The sequence below is a fragment of the Heteronotia binoei genome, chromosome 1, assembly GCF_032191835.1.
Source record: "Heteronotia binoei isolate CCM8104 ecotype False Entrance Well chromosome 1, APGP_CSIRO_Hbin_v1, whole genome shotgun sequence".
NCBI lineage: Eukaryota > Metazoa > Chordata > Lepidosauria > Squamata > Gekkonidae > Heteronotia > Heteronotia binoei.
Window position 1 is genome coordinate 103,597,735 of NC_083223.1, and position 25,437 is coordinate 103,623,171.

At 43.3% G+C, this 25,437-nt stretch overlaps 1 protein-coding gene across 1 annotated transcript in view; it reads right to left on the reverse strand.

Moving 5' to 3' along the window:
• Positions 1-25,437, reverse strand: part of HS3ST5 (heparan sulfate-glucosamine 3-sulfotransferase 5) — a 294,869-nt gene that overhangs the window by 195,105 nt on the left and 74,327 nt on the right. The gene's annotated exons all lie outside the window — the stretch shown is intronic.

Genomic DNA, 25,437 nt, shown 5'->3' on the forward strand with positions numbered 1-25,437 from the left:
GGCAAAGAAATGCTTCTTCTCTCCTATTATAGAATCAGCTAGTTCACATCTATTCTACTTATTCAAGACAGCTCAGGCACAGATAATTAGTTGTTATACTTTCACAGAGGTTTTTTTTCTGATAAAATATTGAACATATGCTATAATTTGAATGTCAGCTGTAACATAAGTACATGAGAAGAAAGACCTAATACACTGCCTGGTCTACTTATGGACCACTGTGACCCAATTTCCATAATGATGTTGATGATCTTGGGATCCGCAAAGGCCATTACTTGTATCCTGTACCCTTGGCCATCTTGGCTGCTAAAATCATGTACACCCTTAGCATCTATTATAAATAAATCATTTAACTCAAGGCACCTTCCCTCAGTCATTCACAGAGGTCATTATTTGTCTGCAACTTAAAAAAACCTCTACAGAAAAATGATTAGGGACTGTGGTCTATACTGCTGTGTATAGTTTACAGTAAGATTCTATTATGTAATTTTTGTGCCTCTTAATGGGTCATATTAATACTTACATTATGCTCCAGTTTTTTCTGTTTTTCCCCCACAATTGAAATGCATTGTTTACTGAATATCCCATTTTGTTTACTGTACTGACTTATTACTTCAGAGCCCATGAGAATGATGGACCATAAATAACATAAAGAAATAAATAATAAACAATATTCAGATTTTCTTCTTTGCATTATGTGAAAGGGTTCTACTGCACAATTCCCCCCCCCCCCCACACACACACACTCAGTTCTTAGGTGCAAATGCAAGATACTATTGCTGTGTGATTGGTATGAAGTCATTACTTGTAAGATAAAGTCTCTTACTCTAGAATTAGATCTAGGGACTTCTGGTTGTTCATGTCCAATCTCCAGCAGGCATATAACAGCAAAAAGGCCCCACTGCATGACCTATTATAGCAGGAGGACTCCCTTTGTCTGCCACCATCCCCAAGCAGTGATGAGAGAGAAAAAAAATAATAGTGACATCACGGACATTGCTATGTAACTTCAGTGACATATGAAGAAATTGCTGGAAACTCTATGGTAAAGCCCTATGAATTCATAGAACGATAGAATTGGGACGGATCCAGGGTAATCTAGTCCAATTTCCTGCACAATGCAGGTACTTCATGAATACCTTCCAACCCACCCCCATACATCCCCAGTGACCCCTGTTCCATGCCCAGAAGATGGCAAAAACTTCCAGTATCCCTTGTCAAACTGGCCTGGAGAAAAATTTGCTGACTGACCTCAAAGTGGCAACCAGCATTTCCCTGGGTTTGTAAGAAAGGGCCACAAGAACTAAGTATTGATGCAACCCTTCCTACCCTCCATTCCATGATCTGCCTAATTCACAGAATCAACATTGCTGTCAGATAGCTATCTAGCCTCTACTTAAAAACCTCCAAAGAAGGAGAGTCCAACACCTCTCAAGGAAGCCTGTTCCACTGAGGAACCGCTCTTCAGGAAGTTCTTCCTAATGTTTAGCCAGAAACTCTTTTGATTTAATTTTAACCTATTGTTTCTGGTACAACCTTCTGGGGCAACGGAAAATAAGCAAGAGAATAAAATGCTACTATTGACTTGGCTGCATCCAAAAGAATAACAAAAACATCTAGTATTGCCATGCCTTATAGGTATTATTTGGTGCATGGCTAAAACAAGGTGGTCTTCAGAGGATCATCAAACAAAATATCCACTGAACACAATGTTCTTTTTAAAGACATGACACTATTTTGAATGAACATTTGCAGCATCCTAAGGAGGAGTCCTTTAGTTCATTATCTAAGCAAGGACATGCAGAATGAGTTTCTATCTGCTTGCAAATGCTATGACAGATTATTATTATTATTATTATTACTTCAGCAGCAGCATAGCCTGTACCTCAGATATCTCAGAACAGGAACAACCATCTCTGGTATGCTGAAACTAATGGAATTAGCAAATAAGTGGGCATTAAGGATAAATGTTTGGAATTTATGTGTGTCACAGACACAGCAGGAAAAGGTCTTACAAGAGTTGTGTTAGATAGGGTGACAGAAAAGTATGGATTGTTGGTGTCTAATAATTGTGGGGAAAGCTATGGGGGCCAAAGGAGTGCAAGCCATTGTCCTCAGGTTCTCTTTGTGTTTTGACCTCCTCACAACTGGAATATTGTGTTAGTGGATGCTGTAGACAGCTCTTTTCAGCCAAAGGATATTTAGGGAATATTAGAGTACCATTTTTTTTGTTTTTTTTAATGGAGCAACAAAACACTGGGAAGTGGCCTTATAGCATTTACCACAACTGACCCTGAAAGATCTATCTCAAACACATTGGAATGCACTTCTACATGATGACAAATTGCTTTTGTTGCAATTGCCACAACTAATTGTTGCATTTAGAGGCGCCTTCTCATGCCACACACCTTGATTATGATGACAAAAATATATTTAGCTATCTTTATACATGTAGTGTTGTGGTATTGTTAAGTGTATGGTATGACATATTGCATCAGGACAACAAAATCAGCTTTGCTGGGCAGTGCTAAAGCATGGACCTCTCCAATGTTATTCCACTGGCTGAATTTGTGACAGATGGCTTTGTTGAGTACAGTTAGGTTTAAAACAGGCAGAAAGTAAAGGATATTTGACCAGCTTGATATCCCCACTGAATGCCCAACACTGTGCAAGAAAGTTAGGAAATGCTCAGACAAAGATTTTAAACAGGCATCATGTCAGCAAATTTGCAACAGTTATTAGATCCCACAGCAAAGTTTAATCAAACATTCTTTAAACCTCTACTGAAAATAGTCCAGGAGAAAATAAAGCAAAGGTTTTTATTTTTGTTTTTGATGTGGCTGAATTACAAAATGATTGTTTGAACTTTTCTGACCCTTTGGTTGGTGGAGAGGACTTATGGAGAAGTTGAAGACACTGGTCAGGATGGCTCTACAGGAGATTTTGCAATACCTCATATCTCATGCTCTGAATTCCTCATTCCCAGATGTGGTTGTGGTGTGAGCATATGTCATGCTATCAGGTTCAGGGAGGGCTAAAACAACCTCCAGAGCTCCCTTGTGTAGACATTAAGAGAGCACAGACTGCTGTTAACAGCATCCTAGGTTTTCCTTCTCCTCCTTCTCCTATTGTACCATAGAGTTTTCTCTCCCAAATTGCTAGAGCATCTGGGAAAAATCATAGTTTTCCCGGAAACTCTTAGAGCAGCCATCACGCATCATCACCAGTGCGATGATGTCACTTGTGAGTGATGTCATCACATCACGCAAACTCCGCTTGCATGAAAACAGTCCCCCACAGGAGGCTGCGGGGGACTTGGCAACCCTACAGGCCACTAATAAAAACTTCAAGCATGCATAGATACAGAACTCATATGCGGCATCCAATCTTAGAAAATGAGATGAAACCCAAAGGTCTCATTTAAAAGAGGTACCTTGAATCCAGTATCATCTTTCCCCTTACACTCCTCCCAAAGAATCATACAGTCGGAAGCAGGGCTTTTTTTGAGCAGGAACACATGGGAGTGCAGTTCCGGCTGGCTTGGCGTCAGGGGGTGTGGCCTAATATGCAAATGAGTTCCTGCTGGGGTTTTTCTACAAAAAAGCCCTGGTCAGAAGGAACCATATAGGCCATCTAGTCCAATCCCTTCTTCAGTGCAAGGTCAGCCCACAGCAGGGGTGGCCGAACTTGCTTAACATTAGAGCCACATACTAGATGTTTAAGAGCTGCAAGACATAGGAAGGAAGGAAGGAAGGAAGGAAGGAAGGAAGGAAGGAAGGAAGGAAGGAAGGGAGGGAGGGAGGGAGGGAGGGAGGGAGGGAGGGAGGGAGGAAGGAAGGAAGGAAGGAAGGAAGGAAGGAAGGAAGGAAGGAAGGAAGGAAGGAAGGAAGGAAGGAAGGAAGGAAGGAAGGAAGGAAGAAAGGAGATATTGGATTTATATCCCGCCCTCCACTCCGAAGAGTCTCAGAGCGGCTCACAATCTCCTTTACCTTCCTCCCCCACAACAGACACCCTGAGAGGTGGGTAGGGCTGAAGAGGGCTCTCACAGAAGCTGCCCTTCCAAGGACAACCTCTGCCAGAGCTATGGCTGACCCAAGACCATGCTAGCAGGTGCAAGTGGAGAAGTGGGGAATCAAACCCGGTTCTCCCAGATAAGAGTCTGCATACTTAACCAATACACCAAACTGGCTCTCCACACCAAACTGGCTCGCCAAGAAAGACTGACAAAAAGAAAGAAAGAAAGAAAGAATGAATGAATGAATGAATGAATGAATGAATGAATGAATGAAAGGGAAGGAGGGAGGGAGAGACAGTTGGAAACAAATAGAGAAAAAAAGAAAGAGAAGTGAAATAGGAAGAAAGGAAAAGGGAGGGAAGGAGTGAAAGAAAGGAGGGTAAAAAGCAAGAAAGAAAGAGAAAAGAAAGGAAAAAATAAAGAGACTGAAAGAAAGGGGATGCAAGCAACTCACCTGTAAAAGTGCTGACTCCCACAAAGCCCCTGCTCTTGAAGCTTGGCCCCTCAAACCCCGCCGGCCATCTGGACGTCGGGAGGCCCCACCCCAGCACGGCAGGCCTCCTCGAGCCCTGCCGGGCAGTGCGACATTGGGAGGCCCCTGCGCGATTGCTGCAGGCCTCCCCAAGTCCCGCCAGACACCCAGATGTCAGGAGGCCCTAGTGCAAGCACGGCAGGCCTCTGCAAGCCCCGTCAGACAACGTGATGTTGGGAGGCCCCCGTGCAAGCACAGCAGGCCTCCCCGAGCCCTGCTGGATAGCACGACATCGGGAGGCCCCCACACAAGCATGGCAGGCCTCTCCGTACTCCGCCAGACAACACAAGGCCAGGAGGCTCCTGCGCAAGTGCGGCAGGCCACCCTGAGCCCCACCAGACACCCAGATGTCGGGAGGCCCCCGCGCAAATGCGGCTGGCCTCCCTGAGCCCTGCCAGGCAGCGGGGGAAGTGGATGAGGCCGAGCCAGAATGCTGCCCGGGCCAGCCGGAACGGCATTCCGGTGCGTTCCGGCTCAAAAAAAAACCACCCTGATTTGCTGTAAAGTTTTTTAGACTAACACAGAGAAACCATAGGTTCTAGTTTAGTTTTTACTCTCTATTTTACTGCACTAATGACTTCTGAAACAAACAGAGGGACTGGGATGGTTTCCCTTCTTTTTTCACAACTCACTGGGAACAGCCACATTGTTCTGCCAGTTTGCCATGCCCCCATTCAGCCTGGCTCCTACAGAGATGTAAAGGCACACACGTCTTCAAAAAAGCAAACAGTTCCCCAGCTTCTTATGAGCCTTCTGAGGTGGAAAAGATACATGAAGGCTGTTGGGATGGGGCTTCCCCCATTGGCCAGCTGGCTGGTGGCAGGGAGGAGCATGCAAAACTGGGTGTTCCCCCACTGGGACATGGGGACTGGCAGGCCTAACTGAGAATTAATTAATTGATTAATTAAAAGGTAGCACATAAATTTGGAAAATAAAGGTAGTGGCAATGCAGATAAAGTAAATTAGAATAATTGGTTATAGTTGCAGATGTTAGTAGTAGAGGCTCATTTTACAAGCATATTGATTGACCAAATCCATAATTTTTGCTGTGAAACTTTATTGTAATATAATACTTTGTTTTGTTTCACAAAAAGTTTTTAAACATTTTGTTTCCATTTGTTGAGAACTTAGATATCATTGGGTGCTCCTAGATGTAATTTAAACTGTTTAGGAAATTATTTATTTATTTCTATCCTTATGAGAGAGAAATGGCAGATCCAGGGAAAAGGGAAGGAAGCCAGCCATACCAGATTTGAAGTTATTGATACAATGTAGACAGAATAATTCATGGTTACTCTATCATTAGCTTGATGGTCAATCAAAAATGTACAAGGCTTTTACTATACAGCTGTTAATTGACTTTGCCAGACATGTAGCACGGCAGTGCTGGGTGTTCAGTGTTACACATATATACTTGCAAATACACAAACAGGAAATTTTCACTGCAACAAAGTTATGTGACTACTAGGGATGTGCATTCGGCTCGGCCGAGCTGAAAATACAGCCGAATCAACGCTGATTCGGCTGTATTCGTAACTGGCCGCAGCCGAATGCCATTGCCGCCCATTTTGCGGCTCCCGAACGCGGCCGCCGTATTCTCCCGAACTGCTATTCGAGAGAATACGGTACGGCTGTCAAAAGGCGGCTGTCAATGTAAAATCCCATAGAAAAGGCGGGAAGTGGCTTTTGCAGCCTCAATGGAGCTGCTTGCTTAGCTTCCCGCCTCTCCTTAGTCTCTTATAGCCTGCCTCCCTGGGATCAGGGAGGGGGGGGAGGGGGAAGAGGAGCCCCAGCAGCCAATCCAAAGCATGCATTTGCAAAATGCATCGCAAATGCATGCTTTGCAGGGCTGTTGATGTGTACTGTGTAGCTGATGGCCCAGCCATCAGCTACATTGTTATTTTGATCTTTTGCTTACTTGGGTATCCAAGTAAGCAATGTTCTCTGGCCAATCAGAGAGAGCAGTGCTATTTTTTGAAATTGCTCTCTGTAGGGCCAGAGAACCTTTTTAAGGAGTCTTCCTGCTGGACTCCTCTATTGCTGTGTTGGTGTGTATGTGGTGTGGGTTGGTGTGAGAGAGATTGTGCTGCTGCTGGTGGCTGGCCCTTGGCTTCAGCTCCTGCCTGCTGCTCTCTCACTGCCTTACCAGAGACCTCCCTGGACTCAGAGAAGACAAGGTAAGACAGTTTTGGGGTTCTTGTTTTAGTTTTTGTTGGTAAAAGGACTAGAGTCCCTTTACTTGTTCAGATTTGGGTGGGTGAGTGCTGGGTGGGTAGGGTAGCCTATTTGGGGTTGAGGTTAGGTTCTGCTGGGGGTGGGGGGGCCTGGGGTGGGGTGGTTTTGCTAATTTGCCCATATCTTAATTTAGTGAGAGGACTTTTTAAAGTGCAGTGTCCTTTTACTTCTCCTGATTTGGGTGGCTTGGATTTCTTGGGGTTAGGGTGAAGGGGGTTTTTTTTTGGGGGGGGGGAGTTCCTGTATTATTAAAAGTTGAGTTTTTTACTGTTTCATTGTTTGATTTGTTGCTGCTGTGTTGTGTTGCTGCTGTGTTACTTTTATCTTCAGGTTATTGGGGGGGGTGCTGTTTGGCCTAATTTTCATTGTTTTGTCCCCCTTTTCTGGTTCTGGTTTTAGGGGTGGGGGTGTTGTTGTTGACTGATTTGGCCTGAGTTTTCTTATTGGTGAAAGGCCACTTTTTAAAATCTTGAGTTGGTTTGCTTGGCCTCTTGTGATTCTCTGGTTTTGTTTTGGTTTTTTAAAATCTTGAGTTGGTTTGCTTGGCCTCTTGTGATTCTCTGGTTTTGTTTAGATTGTGTTGTTTGGGGCAGGGAAGCTGGCACCTGGGTGAGAGACCCAGAGGCAGCAGGCTTTTTGTGGTTTGCCAGCTCTCCCCGTGTTGTTTGGGGCAGGGCTGGAGAGCTGGCATCTGGGTTTGCTGCAGCCAGGTCTGCTCCTTGAGCAGATTGTGTTTTGTACTGCCACGACGTTGGCAACTGGGTTTTTATTGGTGCCAGGCCTGCAGGGTTCATAGATTAGATAGAGGGATGTAGTGCATTTGGGGCCTATAGAGATTCTCTGGTGTGAAGTTAGGTTTGGCTTTGGGTGCCCCAGGAATTGGACCCCCTGGCCCAATCTTTTTGGGATTTGGGGGGTTGTAGGGGAGAGTCCCCTGCAGGTCCCCTGCAAATTTGGGGGCTCTCCCTCAAACCCCCTCCCCTCCAGGCGGCTTCAATTATACCCTATTTGCCATTGATTTCAATGGCCCATAGGGTATAATGATGGAATAGGGGCACCCTCTTTGGGTGCCCCTGGAATGGGACCCCCTGGCCCAATCTTTTTGGGACTTGGGGGGGTTGTAGGGGAGAGTCCCCTGCAGGTCCCCTGCAAATTTGGGGGCTCTCCCTCAAACCCCCTCCCCTCCAGGCGGCTTCAATTATACCCTATTTGCCATTGATTTCAATGGCGCATAGGGTATAATGATGGAATAGGGGCACCCTCTTTGGGTGCCCCTGGAATGGGACCCCCTGGCCCAATCTTTTTGGGACTTGGGGGGTTTGGAGGGGAGAGTCCCCTGCAGGTCCCCTGCAAATTTGGGGGCTCTCCCTCAAACCCCCCCCCCCTCCAGGCGGCTTCAAATATACCCTATTTGCTATTGATTTCAATGGCCCATAGGGTATAATAGGGCCATATATTCGGAAATAGCCGTGCATTACCGTATATGCGGCTATTCCGAACACGGCATTCAGAAGTACAGGGGGAATCCGAATTTTTTTTCCCCGTGTACTTCCGAATCCGTGTATTTCCGAATTTTTTTTTTTTGCACATCCCTAGTGACTACCTCATACAGAAAAGAGCATATAAGTGCTTCATACTTTTCCAGTAGAAAAACAACCAAAATTATAGTCCATACCATATATACACTGTCCTAGCCTACCAGTTCAAAGAGGGAGGAAGGAAGGAAGGAAGGTTGGTTTTATGTGTGACCTAAATTGGAAGTGTTTATAGTGTAAAATGAAAGTGGTTGTAAAATCAGGGCTTTTTTTGTAGCAGGAACTCCTTTGCATATTAGGCCACCCACTCCTGATGTACCAGGAGCTTACAGTAGGTCCTGTACAAAAAGCCCTGTAAGCTCTTGGAGGATTGGCTTAATATGCAAAGGAGTTCTTGCTTCAAAAAAAGCCCTATAGTCATGATTTTTAAAAACATTCATGATTACTGCCTGGAACTTTACTCAATGTAATTAAATTCCAAGTGGTACCAAAATAGATTATTTCTATATTCTCTTTCTTTTTGCCTTTTGACTGCCTCTTGGTCCATTAATCCACTTTGCTGATGTTTATTGGTTACACTATAAGGTAAAGGAACAAAATCAGTTTTGGAGCTTGGCAAAATAAAAAGGTGTAGTAAAAATTTCTTTCAATGCTAGAAAAAATAGACATTTCTGTTGTTTCATTTTTCTTTAGTTAGCATTCTGATAGATCACAATAGATCACATTTCTATGTTCGGAGTCCTTCTTGAGGCAGTTTACAGTTAATTTGTCATAGTATTAAAACCAAGCCATTAAAAACAAGTAATGGGATATAAGCAGCATAAAAAAAAACTATTTATAAAACAGAAGCGGACCATTTAAAATCTGTTAGGAGGATGATGGTGAGTACCTCATTAAAAAAAAAAACTTACTTGCTTATCCTACCACTTAGATATTCATTAACTAACTACACTTGTTTTACCATTGCTCACTTGTTAAAATTCAAATAACATTTAGATGAGCCACAGTGGAATCAGATACACAGGCAACTCTGTGTTATATTTATGACAGAAGAAATAGCAATGGAAAAGAGGTAGGATAATATAATGAACCCTCAAGAGAAACTGTTTGACTTTCTCCCTGTCCTTTTCACCTTTTACAGTTTATTTAATTTGGAATGGGATTCAATTAAATTAGCTATGACCTAGAGCAGTGAGTATTTATTTAAATTAGCAAAAGTCAAAACAATATTAGACTGTCTACCTAATCATATCTGATTATTTTATGAGTATTTTCTGATAAAAGTATTTCTATTATTTTCACTACCTAGAATCCTGTACTGCATATTTTACTTAAAATGCTGTACTTTTCCATTCCAAACTAAACACAGGTATAATATCAATCTTCTCATTCTCTTTTGAAAATCTGTGGGTCAATATTGGCAAGCTTCGTCTAAAACAGTATCTAGTTGCAATTTTTTTGACAATTCGGTTTTCTTAACTTATCTTCCTTTCCACCCCACTCCATTTGGTCAGGAAACTCTCTCCTTCCTTCCTTCCTTCCTTCCTTCCTTCCTTCCTTCCTTCCTTCCTTCCTTCCTTCCTTCCTCATTCCAACTCTCCCCCCCTTTCATTCGTTTTTTCTTTCTGTCAGTCCCATTCATTCATTCATTCATTCATTCATTCATTCATTCATTCATTCATTATTTCTTTCTTTTTGGCAGTTCTTTCTTTCTTTCTCCCCCTTTCATGCATTCATTTTTTTCCTGTCAGTCTTTCTTTTTCTCTATTTGCTTTATTTTCCACTCCCTCACTCTTTCTTTCTGTCAATATTTCTTTTTCCCATGTTTGCCTTATTTCCCACTATCCCTTCCCCCCCCTCTCTCCTTCTCTCTTTCCAACTCTCTCCCCCCTTTCATTTCAGTCTTTTCTCCTGTCTGTTTGCTTTATTTCTTTCTTTCTTTAAACACTACACCATGCTGGATCTGCAGTAGTGTGTTGGAATTTGATTTTTTTCCCCTGGGATTGCTATATACTTATGGCTATATATTTCTGGACTTTTTCCAATGCTAGATTATCTTTTTTGAGGTGTGATGACCAAAATTGTTACCACACCCCCAAAAAGACATTATACACTTTCGGCAATGTCAGAGGTATGGCCTAGTATGCAAATGATGGTGATATCAGAGGTGTGGCCTAGTATGCAAATGACAGTGATATCAGAGATGTGGCCTAGTATGCAAAATGACGGTGATGTCAGAGGTGTGGCCTAGTATGCAAATTACGGCGATGTCAGAAGTGTGGCCTCACATATTAATGAGTTCCTGTTGGGCTTTTTCTAAAAAAAAAGCCCTGCAGCAAATGGTTACATTCAGCAACTCATGAGTAAATTGGCCCAGACCACAAAAGTGTGGGATTGCAAACTATTTATTTTGGCTGGGTTTTTTTTTTTGGGGGGGGGGGGATGAGGGAGAGAGAGAGAGACAAAGACAGAAAGTACATGGGATGTGCAGTTGCTGGGGGATGAGGAAATTAAGACTGTACTCAGGGGAACTATACTGCTGTATTTTTTAAAATTTATTTTAGGGAATGGAAAAGTCTCCACCCCCAAAGTCCCCAGATATTTTCTAAGTTAGTTTTGGCAACCCTATTCTCAACGAATTACAAATGTGTTATCTACAGAACTGCAAAACTCTCTACAACCCCAGCTCAACTTAAAATTCAGAGAATACAGTCATAGGGAAAAAGTGCACACCATAGGTTTTAGAATGAAGACTATGGCTTTTGTAATAAGCACAGAATTATAATGCAGCTTACAAAGCAAGAAAAAAAATACCTGCCTTTGTAAAAGGTAATTTCACCAAAGTCTGAAATAGGTACAGTAAATACAGCATTAAAAGAGGCAAACGGGTAAATTGCATGTTTCCATATCCTTCTGAAAAACTCAAATTTCAGCAACCTTGCTATTTTTGTCACAGCTTTTGACAAGAATAAGGTGTCCTTTTGCAATTAGTTTGAAGTAGCAAAAATCATGCATTGCTTAAGATAGAAGAAGATAAATTTATAAATCATTAAGATTATGTGAATTCCGTGCTTCAGAGTACATCAGCTGTCTGTCATACAACACTGTTAACTGCTGTTTGTTGCTGAGAAAGAATAGTTAATATAGTATTTAATCAAATGCAAGAGTAGGATTTTTCCCCCCAGCTATGCCATCAAAGAAATAGGGGGTCCTCTAAAACTCATATACAAATTACAGAAATGTCCAACAATTTATTTTAAAAGTTTTTGTGCATATAAATTTGAGGCCATCTTACAATCAAGGTCATATACTTATCTTCCTTTTGAGTAAATATGATATCTTTGCAAATAACCTTTAACTTGGAACTTCCTGTCCTTGGCCTTTTTAAGGCAACTGAGATAGTATGAGGTATATTTTAAATAAAATAAAGAACATTGTTTGTATATGTCTACTTGGCATTCTCAATTACAAACTATATTTTAGGTGCATTATAATTCACATACATGTGTTTTACAAAAAGCATTCAGTACTATGTGATTCGTCTTCTTAAAGTATTTTCTTATCAAATACAATATTCACGGCATACAGCAGTGTAAGCACCAAAAGAAAAGTTGTTTAATCTATTGTTCTTTTTTGAGTTTCAGAATAATTAGCAGCTTATTGTACTTTAAAAGGATTCAAAACCTTTCCCATACATAATTATAAAAAAATCATTTCTGAGTGAATAGAAGCTTAGTCAAATAGACTCCAACAAATTATAATTTTCAGCTCATAAGCAGTGAACAAGATGAAGGTGGTTCTCTTGGTTGATGATATACAGTATGTCACAGAAGTGAGTACACCCCCTCACATTTTGTAAATATTTAAGTATATCTTTTCATGTGACAACACTGAAGAAATGACACTTGGCTACAATGTAAAGTAGTGAGTCTACAGCTTGTATAACAATGTAAATGTGCTGTCCCCTCAGAATTACGCAACACACAGCCATTAATGTCTAAACTGCTGGCAACAAAAGTGAGTACACCCCTAAGTGATAATGTCCAAATGGGGCCCAAAGTGTCAATATTTTGTGTGGCAACCATTATTTTCCAGCACTGCCTTAACCCTTTTGGGCATAGAGTTCACCAGAGCTTCACAGGTAGCCACTGGAGTCCTCTTCCTCTCCTCCATGATGATGTCACGTGGATGTTAGAGACCTTGCACACCTCCACCTTCCATTTCAGGATGCCCCACAGATGCTCAATAGGGTTTAGGTGGAGACATGCTGGCCAGTCCATCACCTTTACCCTCAGCTTCTTTAGCAAGGCAGTTTTGTTTGGGGTCATTATCATGTTGGAATACTGCCCTGCGGCACAGTCTCTGAAGGGAGGGGATCATGCTCTGCTTCAGTAGGTCACAGTACATGTTGGCATTCATGGTTCCCTCAATGAACTGTAGCTCCCCAGTGCTGGCAGCACTCATGCAGCCCCAGACCATGACATTCCCACCACCATGCTTGACTGTAGGCAAGACACACTTGTCTTTGTACTCCTTACCTGGTTGACGCCACACACACTTGACACCATCTGAACCAAACAAGTTTATCTTGGTCTCATTGGACCACAGGACATGGTTCCAGAAATCCATGTCCTTAGTCTGCTTGTCTGCAGCAAACCGTTTGAGGGCTTTCTTGTGCATCATCTTTAGAAGAGGCTTCCTTCTGGGACGACAGCCCTGCAGACCAATTTGATGCAGCATGCGACGTATGGTCTGAGCACTGACAAGCTAACCCCCCCACCCCTTCAACCTCTGTAGCAATGCTGGCAGCACTCATACGTCTATTTCCCAAAGCCAACCTCTGGATATGATGCTGAGCATGGGCACTCAACTTCTTTGGTTGACCATGGCGAGGCCTGTTCTGAGTGGAACCTGTCCTGTTAAACTGCTGTATGGTCTTGGCCTCCATGCTGCAACTCAGTTTCAGGGTCTTGACAATCTTCTTATAGCCTAAGCCATCTTTATGTAGAGCAATAATTCGTTTTTTCAGCTCCTCAGACTGGTTTGATGAGAACAATCAAGAGATCCAAGATTTACTGGCGAAAAAGAGATCTGCCTACCAAGCACATCTTGCTCAGCCCTCCTGTCCTGGGAAAAAAGCAACCTTTCGCGCTGCATGTAGCAACCTCCAGCGCAAGCTTCGAGACATTCAGAACGATTGGTGGACCAAGCTTGCAGAGAGAACTCAGCTGTGTGCAGACACTGGTGATTTAAGAGGGTTCTACAAAGCCCTGAAGGCAGTATATGGTCCATCATATCAGGCTCAGAGTCCCTTGCGTAGTGCAGACGGCCAAGTGCTCCTCACAGACAAGGCATCCATACTGAACCGGTGGTCAGAGTATTTTCAGGTTCTCTTCAGTGCCAACCGCGTAGTTCAAGATTCAGCAATCCACCTCACCCCACTTCAACCAGTGAAAACAGAGTTGGATGAGATCCCCACCCTAGAAGAGACTGTTAAAGCCATCAAGCAACTGAAAAGTGGCAAGGCAGCAGGAGTTGCCTCTTGGAGTTCAGACTGCCCCAGACACTTCTTAGATTGTTAGGATATAAAACCCGGCCTTCGCATCACAGCTAGTATTTGATTTCAACTATATAGCCGCCTTTCTACCCTACAGAACTCAAGGTGACTTACAATGCAGATAAAAAAACAGTCATTTACAACACCAACAAAAACCACGGTTTAAAATCTGCAGGTAGGCTTGCCAATGACTAAAATGCCAAATCAGTATATACCGTCCTAAATAAAACATGCCATGGCACGTGGCAAGGGGGAAAACTCTATGCTGCTGTGGCACCTGCAAGATGGAGAGATATGAGGCCATTTTCCCAGGAACGAGAGGAATCTCACTGGAAAACAGCTTGGTGAGGTACTGGTTAAGAGCAGTCCCAGATTCAGAGAACAGCCTTTCCCAACTTTTTCTAGGGAAGAAAGTTTATCAAAACATCTTGTTGCGTTGGAGGAAGTGCACCAAACAGCAACCCAGACTCTACCTCATCTTCCTATCCAATAACATCTGGATCTAGATTTGGGTCCGGAGGCAGAGACCTTATCGGGCGCTAAAGAGGCTTGTGATTCCTTGACTTTAACTGGGAGAGGGTGTGTGTGTGAGAGAAAGTGAGGAGAGCTCCTTTCCCACTGGAACTTCAGAGGGTCCAAGAGTTTTCACTCGGATGCTTCAATTCTATTCAGACCGCATTTTGAAACCAAGGGCCAGGGTTTCAAGGAAACGAATGGCTAAATAACACCTGAATCCTAAAAGGATGCCATCTGATCAGATTGAAATAGTCAAAGAAGAGACTCCTTAGGAGAAGGTCTGTGGATTCGTGCCACCTGTCTGAGATCAAAGGAATGTGAACTGCTTTGAAAGGGAAACGCTAGGGGCCTGCTGGCCTACCGATCGGTGGACCACTTAATACACCGCCATCTCCCTTGATCGGGGGAATCATTCACAGCTCTCTAATGAGGCTTGTTCCTTCCTCCCCTTACTCTTTGCCTTGCCAACCCAGCTTGCCGGAATGCTCCCCATGCGGCCATCCTCTCCAGCCGGCAGGTCACTGTGGCAGAATTTTGGGTTGGGTCCCTTATGAAATGGGCACTAAGTTCTTCAAACGCTTAAGCTTCCATGTTTCTCTTTGAGTTGGCCCTCACAATCATTTTTGGCTGCAGTTATGGAATTTGGCCACCAATACTTAGGTTTTCATTCAATTAACTCTTTTTAACAGGTATTAGATTATAAGACAAGGCTAAGCGTAGCTATTGCGAGGGACGGTGGCTCAGTGGTAGAGCATCTGCTCGGTAAGGAGAAGGTCCCAGGTTCAATCCCCGGCATCTCCAACTAAAAGGGTCCTGGCAAATAGGCGTGAAAAACCGCAGCTTGAGACCCTAGAGAGCCGCTGCCAGTCTGAGTAGACAATACTGACTTTGATGGACCGAGGGTCTGATTCAGTATAAGGCAGCTTCGTATGTTCATGTTCACATGTTCATTGCCAAGAGGTGCCATGTGGAATTTGCAGTGACCAGTATGAGGGAGTAAGAGCGATAACCTGCTCCCCCTTCACACCTGATACCTTGTACCACTAACGAATCACATGACACCAGGGAAGGAAAACAGCTACTTGGGCCCCATTTGGACATTATCAGGGGTGTACTCACTTTTGTTGCCAGAAGTTTAGACATTAATGGCTGTGTGTTACGTAATTCTTAGGGGACAGCACATTTACACTGTTATACAAGCTGTAGACTCACTACTTTACATTGTAGCCAAGTGTCATTTCTTCAGTGTTGTCACATGAAAAGATATACTTAAATATTTACAAAATGTTAGAGGATGTACTCACTTCTGTGACATACTGTATATCAGAGAGGTGAATATTACATATATGTTGGCATAAATAGATCATTCCCCATAATTATGCAAAGTTTAATATCAACCATTTTTATAAAATCAAAAGAAATATAAATTAACCATAAAGTATAGAGATTAACATATAAACTTTCTTTTATTACATAGATTCATTGGAAATGCTCATGTATTTTTTTTTTGTTAAATCAATGGCATTATTTACTGGCATTCCCTATTAAAGTGATTGTCTTGGGGGTTTTTGTGGGTCTTGTTTTACATCAGGGAATGTTTCTTACATCAGTTTGCTGTACATTTGCTATGGATTGTAAAGGATTATGGGATGCACTATGGAAGACTATGCAGCAGCCCTGTAGCCAGGATTTGAAGAATTGGGGGGCCCTGATTTTTTTCAGGGGGCACATAGTGGCCTCAACCCCCATGGCCTTCTGTCCCTCCACTGCAAAGGTGGAAAGCTGCCAGATCGCTACCCTACAGCCTCTCCCCTTCCCACAGTTGCTCCAAGGTCTCTCTCTCTCTCTCTTTTTTGGTCTCTCTCACACACTCACCCAGCCAAAATAAAGAGTTTGTAAGCCCACACATTTGTGGATCTCAGTGGGGCAATTTACTCACAGGAATTATTTATACCAACTTCTCCGGAAAACAGAGATCAGCCAAGAGGAGTGGAGTTTTACTCCAACCGAACGCTTTCCCTCCTTTCTGTCTGCTTCCCGGCCCATATAGTAGTGAGATTTAAAGGCACACACACACCAGGAAGAGGCGAAGGGAGAGAAGCATCATGCCCCAGCAAAGGGGGCGGCAGGAAGGAAGGAAGGAAGGAGAGAAAGAAGAGGCGAGAGAAGGAAAGGCAGGTAGGGAAGTTTCTGTGTGCCCCCCGAGACAGAGAAGGGAGAGGAACAAAAGAAGGGGGAGGGACCACATTTGGAAATGGAATGTTGGGTGAAGGAGTGCTTAGAAACAAAGTGCTGGCGTGCCCAGGGGTTTTATTCTGTGTTCGAAGCAGGGAGGAAAACGCTGCTGCATGGCTCTTTTCTCCCACTCCACTAAGAAAGTGGCCTCGTCCCTCTCTGGCAACTAGTGCTCTCAGGCCACTGGAGATATGTCAGCTATTTATCCACCACCTTTCCCTTCAATTGCTGCCCGGCTAGTAGCAGCCATTCGCGTCCAATATGCTGTTCCCCCTTCTAAACCGGGGGAGCTGGAAAGGGAAGGGAAAGGGTCACTGAGTGCACCCAAGACCACCACAACCCCCACGAGCCCTGTGCCCTGGGAGGGAATCTTTCAGTAGGCACACACAGCCCCCTCGCTCTGGGCTGTGTTCTTCCTCTGGTGTGTGCTCTGCGGGTGGAGGCACAGGAGGAGGAGAGGAGCGTGGAGCATTTTATTGGGCTGGGCTCCCCTAGTGAAGGTGCTGCCTTGCTGCTGGCTGGAGTTCCACAGCAACGCTGGGGAGGAAAAGAAGCAGCAGCCCGGGGAAGGCAGGCAGGCATGCGAGAGCTATGAGTCAGGCTGTCTGGCAGAGAAAGCCTGCAATGGAGCCATCCCCTCCCCACCTCCGCCGCCCTGCTTGAGGGCCAGAATGGCTTCTCTCTTCACCCAGTGTCAGTCACCATGGAAACTCCCGGGGCATCCGGGCCCTTCTGCAGGCAGGCAGGGAGAGAGGGACTTTTCCTCCTCCTGCCTTCCCTCAGTATCCCCGCTCTGCAGCTGGGCCCACTCCACTCATCCTTCCCAGCACCTCGGACAGGGGAGGCTGCTGGCTTTCCCAGCTGATGGGCGGACCCTTTAAATAGCACAGGGAGTACCACCATTCCAGTGAAATTTTAATGGCAGGGGAATGCAGAAGGATGCAGCCGAAGCCCGGGGGGCTAGTTAGGGGCCCCAAGTCAGGAGGCTCCACTTAACAGTCGGGGGGGCTGTGCCCCCACAGGCCTTCTCGTAGCTACGGGCCTGCTATGCAGGTGGGAAAGTATTCTAGGACATGTTTAGATGTCCTGGGTGCTAGATATTATTGTTGGTCCTTTAATTGTCCCCATATGAACAGAGGGTTCCTCAGAATATATTGACATTTAGGGATGGAAGGCATGGTCTGGCAACTGGCAGGACACTGGGAAATCGGGGACTTCCATTTGGTATCCCTAATACAATGATGTCACTTCCTGCAAACTTGGAAGTGATGTCACTATGCTGGGGATGATGTTCCAGCATTTGCACATAACTCTGTGGTTTAACCATATAATTTTGCAAGTACTAGTCACCCAGTATGGTTACATCATATACTCACAAACTTAGTCTGGGAATTACCTCCTGCTACCTAGCTGTACAGTGGCTGGCAATAAGAGCTAGGAATAGCAAGAAGCTGGCAACGCTACCAACACTCCACTGAAGCTGCACATTGCAGGAGAAGATTAATAGTGAAAGAGAACATGTTTTCTAAAGGGATTCAAATTCTCAGATTTCTCTCTCCTCCTCCCCCCCCACCCCGTGTGTCTCACTAAGCAAGCAATGAAAACATATGTGGGGGTGGGTTTGTGCACCCAGCTCCCAACCTTGGATGGCATTGTGTTAGTGCTGACCCAACAGGTAAAGAGTCTGGGAGTGATCCTGGATGACTCACTTTCTATGGAGGCCCAGCTCAAGGTGGCTGTCGGCTCTGCCTTATTCCATCTACTGGCAGATTAGGCAGCTAGCACCATATATTTCCCCCCCAAGACCTAGCTACAGTGACCTATGCAGTGGTCACTTCCAGACTAAATTACTGTAACTCACTCTACGCTGACTTGCCCTTGAAGCTGATTCGGGAACTACAGCGAGTGCTGAATGCAGCTGCTTGCCTGCTGACTGCATCACCTGTACAGGTGAGCATGCGACCGGTGCTCTGTGGCCTGCACTGGCTGCCTATAGAGTACCGGATTCACTTCAAGGTGTTAGTCCTGACTTTTAAAGCCTTACGCGGCCTGGGACCAACATACCTGCTGGACCGTCTCTTCCAGTATATGCCCCGGAGGTCGCTTCGTTCGGCCTCCCAAGATCTTCTGACTGTCCCCAGCCCAAGAGATGCCCGTCTTGCCTCTACCAGGGCCAGGTCTTTCTCAGTCCTGGCCCCAACCTGGCTTGCTAGCCTTTCGTAAAGCCTGTAAAACAAAGCTGTTCCACCAGGTTTCTGGGTGAGGCGATGGACATCTATTCACTAGATCAGTTGGCCTTCCCTACTGTACTACCTTAGGGACCGCCTCTCTCCATATGTTCCCTAGAGAGCACTGAGATCCAGTTCCCAAAACCTACTACGAATCCCTGGACCAAGGGAGGCCAGACTGAAAATAACAAGGGAGCAGGCCTTCTCCACAATGGCTCCCCAATGGTGGAATCAACTACCAGAGGAGGTGCAAGCCCTGCGAAACCTAAATCAGTTTCGCAGGGCTTGCAAAACCACCCTCTATCAACTCGCGTTTAAGATGGAACCCGGAAATGACACCTAGCCATCTTATACATATATTGAACTGTGGCACTTTATTTTGTAGCTGTTAATAATCTTAATTGTTTATTTAATTTAATTGAATGTATTTAACTATTTTAATTGTCTTTTATTGTAATGACTGGATTTTAGTGTAATCATGGTGTAAACCATGTCATGTAAGCCGCCCTGAGCCCGCTTTGGCGGGGGAGGGCGGGATATAAGAATAAATTTATTATTATTATTATTACTACCCTACTGCGCTATTTTGTTGCATCATATTGTTATGCCATCTGGTACTGCTGAACTATTCTGTTGGACTGAATATTGAAATTGGTTTTTACTGTTATGCTGTTTTATTATGTTGATTTTATTGTGATCTTATTATTCATACTGTGCTCCACTCTGAGCCTCTATGGGGAATGAGCAGAATATAAATAATAATAATAATAATAATAATAATAATAATAATAATAATAATAATAATAATAATAATAATAATAATATTTTTTTAAAAAACTGTCAAAACACTGTGGAAATAAACAGAAAGTAAAGCAGCATGTCTGCAATGGTGCATCAGCACCAGTGTTCTCCCATGACATCTGTTACTGAAATCATGGTTCTTGTCTACATTCCATTCCACTGTCAGTATTCCATTTCAAGAGTTTGACAGTGGAAGTCTTGTACCTTATTACAGAAGAAGAATTCCTATATAATAACGATCTTTTATTTGGACCAAGCAAAACATCATACAATACTATGCAACATTAGTGTTTGTAGAATCTTTCGGGCTCTGGAAGAAACGTCTGGAAGAAAAACTTTCTCCAGTAGAACACGGCACTTGAGCCCGAAAGATTCTACAAACCCTAATGATGTTACCAGCCGTGAAAACGTGAAATCTTTGATAATACTATGCAAGCTTTTGGTCATTTTGTTGATTCTAATAGAAGATAACAGAAGGTAATGCATGGCTTCTGTTTTAGGATTTTCCCTTGGACTAACTTGTTCACCTACAGTTTGTCTCCTTCCATCATGATTTTTCACCAAATGTTAATATATTCTCTTAGTAATTTATTCTACTAACTTCTTTCCATGGGAGAGCAGAAATTTTTATATGAACATTTTCTATTGTAGCTTTTGATAATGATACACATCTTGGCAAACACCGTTTAATTTAAGCTAAAGTTTAGGGTGAATTAAAACCCCCCCCACAAAATTGCAGGATGAAGTACATATGAATGATCAATACACAAAGAATCACACTGAGACAATGGGGGCAAAGTGAAATGAAATGTATCTGCAACAAGTGTAATGTGAGGTAAAATAAATGAAATTAAAGTGCATAATTATTAGTCACTGGTATTGATACTGCAACCTCCACTAGATGAACTTTGACAGTAAAGCAGATACCAATTTTGGACACCTGTTGTTCATGGTTCAGGGATTAAAAGTAATATTTTTCTGACCTGCATGTCTGTTGGATAGCCATTCCTTTATTATGTTGTTGGCTCAGAATAGCTGGTTGACATTTCCCCAATAGGTATTAATAAATTAGGAGGCAATACCTTGGTAACAGAAATTGCATTGTAACACTAGAACATTGCTCACACATGAATTTTTTCAAAGATATAATTATTTGTAACAGTTGATGCAATCCACACATGTGGACTTAATATTTTCAATTGGAAATCACTAAAAATGATGCTGAAAACAGCATGAAAAATGTAGAAAATAACTGAATTTAGGCAGAAAGAATTTGGCATACCCAAATGAACCCTAAAAGTACCGATTACTGACAGGTTTAGGCATCCCCCATAACAAGCAATGTGCTTGAAAATCAAATACTTTGCTAACAGTGACCTTTTTTTTAGCTCAGCACCTCATATTCTCAAATTTCTGATTTGTTTGCAATATTAAAAGAACACTATATGAATTTATTAGCAGCTGTGCAGATGGCAACATTCATAATTGTGTAATCAGATAGCTAGCAGCTTCTGTTGGTATGTTCTCAGAATTTACTGGATTGAGGGCTGATGGTAGTTGTGCAAACTGTAATTTCCATAAACTTCGATTGGAAGTCAGGCTAGGGAACACTGGGAGGAATAACTTAACAGTAAATATTGATGCCTGTTCTCTGTTTAAAGAACAATACCCTGCAGCAGGTGGTAGCAAGAGGGAAGTGCTGTGGAAGGGATTATATGTCTGTACATCCACATTTTATAGTCATCACACTGAACTGTTGTAAATGCCCACCAACCATTTCAAACTCTCTGACAGTGATCTTTGGAGAGAAAAGAGAGAAAGCAGTCAATGGGGTGCTCGCCCACCATTGGTAATTCATTTTGTAATGAAAATCAGAATGATAGACTTAATTAAGGTTTCTGAACTTTTCATTTCAACAGGTACTTAAGAAAAGATTTTAAAGTTTTACCATAGAATAATCAATGCTGAGGCTGAGGCTAAACCCAGCGAAGACAGAGGTCCTTTGCTTGGGCCGTCGTGGCCTGGGGGGGGGGGGGGGAAATACCCCTTCCGGTTTTTGACGGTGCGCCGCTGATGGCGGCGCACAGGGTCAAGAGCCTGGGGGTACTTCTGGAGCCTTCCTTAACTATGGAGGCCCAGATAGCAGCCACTGCCAAGTCCGCATTTTTCCCTCTTAGGCGGGCTAGATAACTGGCTCCCTTCCTGGAACGCGACGATCTAGCAACGGTGATCCATGCTACGGTCACCTTGAGGCTGGACTACTGCAATGCCCTCTACATGGGGCTGCCCCTGTGTCGAACCCAGAAATTGCAGCTGGTGCAGAACGCTGCCGCCCGGTTGTTATTGGGGCTCCCAAGGTGGGAGCACATTCAGCCGGGACTTCGGGAGCTGCACTGGCTGCCAATATCCTACCGAGTTCGGTACAAGGTGCTGGTTATTACCTTTAAAGCCCTATATGGTCTAGGACCTGCCTACCTGAGGGACCGTCTCTCCCCGCATGTTCCCCAGAGAGCACTGAGATCGGGATCTCAAAATCTTTTGGTTGTCCCCGGGCCAAAGGAAGCCCGCTTGAAGACCACAAGGGATCGGGCCTTCTCTGTAATGGCTCCATTTTGGTGGAACCAGCTGCCGGAGGAGGTAAGGGCCCTGCGGGATCTCACCCAATTCCGCAGGGCCTGTAAGACAGTCCTCTTCCGGCTGGCCCACAACTAACGGCCCTGTATACCGACTACTGAATACTGTATACTGTATACTGAATTTGTATCTGAAGCTGAATAGAGTGTAGCTCCACGACCGCTGTCTGTTTTAATGATGTATAGTTATAACAAATGTTTGATTTTAATTATATATTATGAAATGTTAATTTTAAAGTGTAATTTTATATTTTTATGTTAGTTTTATATATGTTGTAAGCCGCCCTGAGCCACTCGGTGGGAAGGGCGGGATATAAATCCCAGATAAATAAAATAAATAAATGCCAAGAATCCTCTAATTAAGGGGTGGCCAACGATAGCTCTCCAGAGGTTTTTTTGCCTACTACCCCCATCAGCCCCAGCCATTGGCCATGCTGGCTGGGGCTGATGGGAGTTGTAGTCAAAAAACATCTAGAGAGCTACCATTGGCCACCCCTGCTCTAATTAACAATAAACCTGGAAAAGAGACAGGCAGGTGAATGTATATGGGAGGCAGGCGGAGCCTATGACAATTCCTTCTATAAGAGCTCCATTAAAGCTTACTTCTAATTTTCCTATCCCTCATTATAGGTTCTTGGCCATACATGATGGGTCCATTACTGATGCCATTATTTGCTTCAGATGGCCTCTTGCTCCCATATATACTCTTTCCCAGGCTCTGGCAAAAAAGTTATTTTTACCAGAAATCAAATATCTAAGTTTTACATCACAACAACTATTATGTTTTTGGTTTAATCACTGCTGCTTAGGTATGTATGTCCACATCTCAAAGTGACTTGTGATGAATGGGAACTGGGAGCACACAATGAACATTCAACTGAAAAGATAGTTGGGGGGATTTGAAAATAGGCAAAACTTCACCTATTACATGAAGTGCCTGAAACATCTATATCGAGTTGCCAACCTCCATATGGGTTGAAAGAACAAAATGTGGGAGGGGGGGATGGCTTAGGTTAAGCAAAACATAGGCAACGCTGTGCTAAGGAACTCAGTCAGTGCTGCTTTGAACAATAATGCTAGATGTATTCACAAACCAATTCATGGAATTATACATACATATCTTCAATATGAAAACTGACACAGTCTCTAATTCTTACTACAACAGTCCAACAGTCTTAAAGCTTTAACATCCACTGGAGTTTGTTTGTAGTTATTCACAATTGCTTTGATCCAAGGGACATGTTGAATCAATGATGAATACAGTACAAGCCTTTGTGACTGTGACAATAATGTGGCAACATGCTTCTAGGTTAATTCATCATGTTTCAAGAGAATAACCCTTCTTCTGGCCACATTTCCACTGAAACCACTGCTCAATGATTTCAGCAAGCACTAGACTTCTCCATTTTCCCAGTAGTATAGTTCTCTCCATAGGAATCTAAGTACAAAATGAACTGTTGTCTCTGATGTCATTTCCATTCAATGAGACAAAATGCATGTTCTTTTGACACATTAGATGTAAAAAAAAATGAAAGAAAAAGACTATGGGCATTCAATGAATAACTTTAAATACCTGGATTTTTTTCTTTAAAAAAATCAGCTTCTGTCAACTTGTCTTTATCTTTGCACTTCCAGCATTGCAGAAAGCATTATTTGTCTTAGTCATGAACACAAGGGATATCCACAATGATGTCCAAGACCTTTAATCCTGCATATCACCAAGACTTTTAGAGATCATAAGAAAGTCCTTTATATGCTGAATATGTCTAGAGTCTGGTTTCAAGGGCTTGATCAGACATGAGAAGATGCTTAAAATATTCTGAGAACAAAACACTAAAGAAAATTTAAGTAATTTATTAGTTCACTAATCTATGCATTACAAACAGCTGAATGTCCTCTGCCCAATAGGTATTGGTAGTATTATCAATCACAGTAGGTGACACTGCTGTGATAAATGAGAAGTGAATATCAGTTTGCAGCTGCACACTGAATTGTTCATACTAGCCAAAAATTACTGAGAGTGCTGAGATCTGAAGATAAGCAAGATGTGTATTTAGAATATTGCAATTTGAAGTAATCTTGCTACAGGAACTTGTTTACTGTTTATTTGCTCACACACAACAAAATGCTAGTTAGCTCTAACAATGCAGCCTCCCCACCCCCAGCCCCCACAAATACATTTTTAAAAGCTTCTCAAGTGTCCCCCCAGCAGGACTTTACATGGTGGGCTATAGTATTTCAAATCCAGTTATAATATGAATGGCCTGATCATATGGAGCTTCCATAGCAGCGCTAAAGATTCCCAAGGTTTTCCATGTAGCTTGAGCCATCTGAAGGATAAGTAAATTTTTAAATGTTATTGTATTTTTAATTTTTGAGCTGTAAGTTGCAACATCTGAATCCACAAAATCTCTGTGTGTGTTTGTGTGATGTCAAGTTGTTTTGGTGACCCATCAATTAATGACCTCTAAAATGTTCTATCATTAACAACTTTGCAGAGGTCTTGCCAACTGAGGGCCAAGGGTCACCTAGGGTTGCCAGGTCTGACTCAGGAAATATCTGGGGACTTTGGGGGTAGAGCCAGGAGACTTTGGGGTTGGAGCCAGAAGCAAAGGTGTGACAAGCATGATTGAACTCTGAAGGGAGTTCTGGACATCACATTTAAAGGGACTGTGTGCCTTCTAAATGCCCTTCCTCCATTTGGAAATAATGAAGGATAGGGGCACCTTCTTTTGGGGCTCATAGAATTGGACCCCCCTGACCAATCTTTTTTAAATTCGGGAGTGGTTTGAGAAGAGGCACCAGATGCTATGCTGAAAATTTGGAGCCTCTACCTCACAAAACAGCCCCTCCAGAGTCCCAGATACCCATGGATCAATTTTTCACAGAATCGGTCTCCATAGAGTATAATGGAGTGCCCAGCAGACATTTCCCTACCCCCCCCCCCCGATTTTGCTAACCTTGAAATGCAGGGATGGCCTCCAAATCAGAGGATGCCCTGCCCCCTACTGGGGATTGGCAACCCTAGGGTCACCCCAAAATCAAGTAGCAGATAGCACTATTAAATTACAGATATATGACACAGTCAAGAACAAAACCCAGTCATTCTCTGCTTCAATTTTTGTTTTTAATGAAGTCCCAGAATCAGCA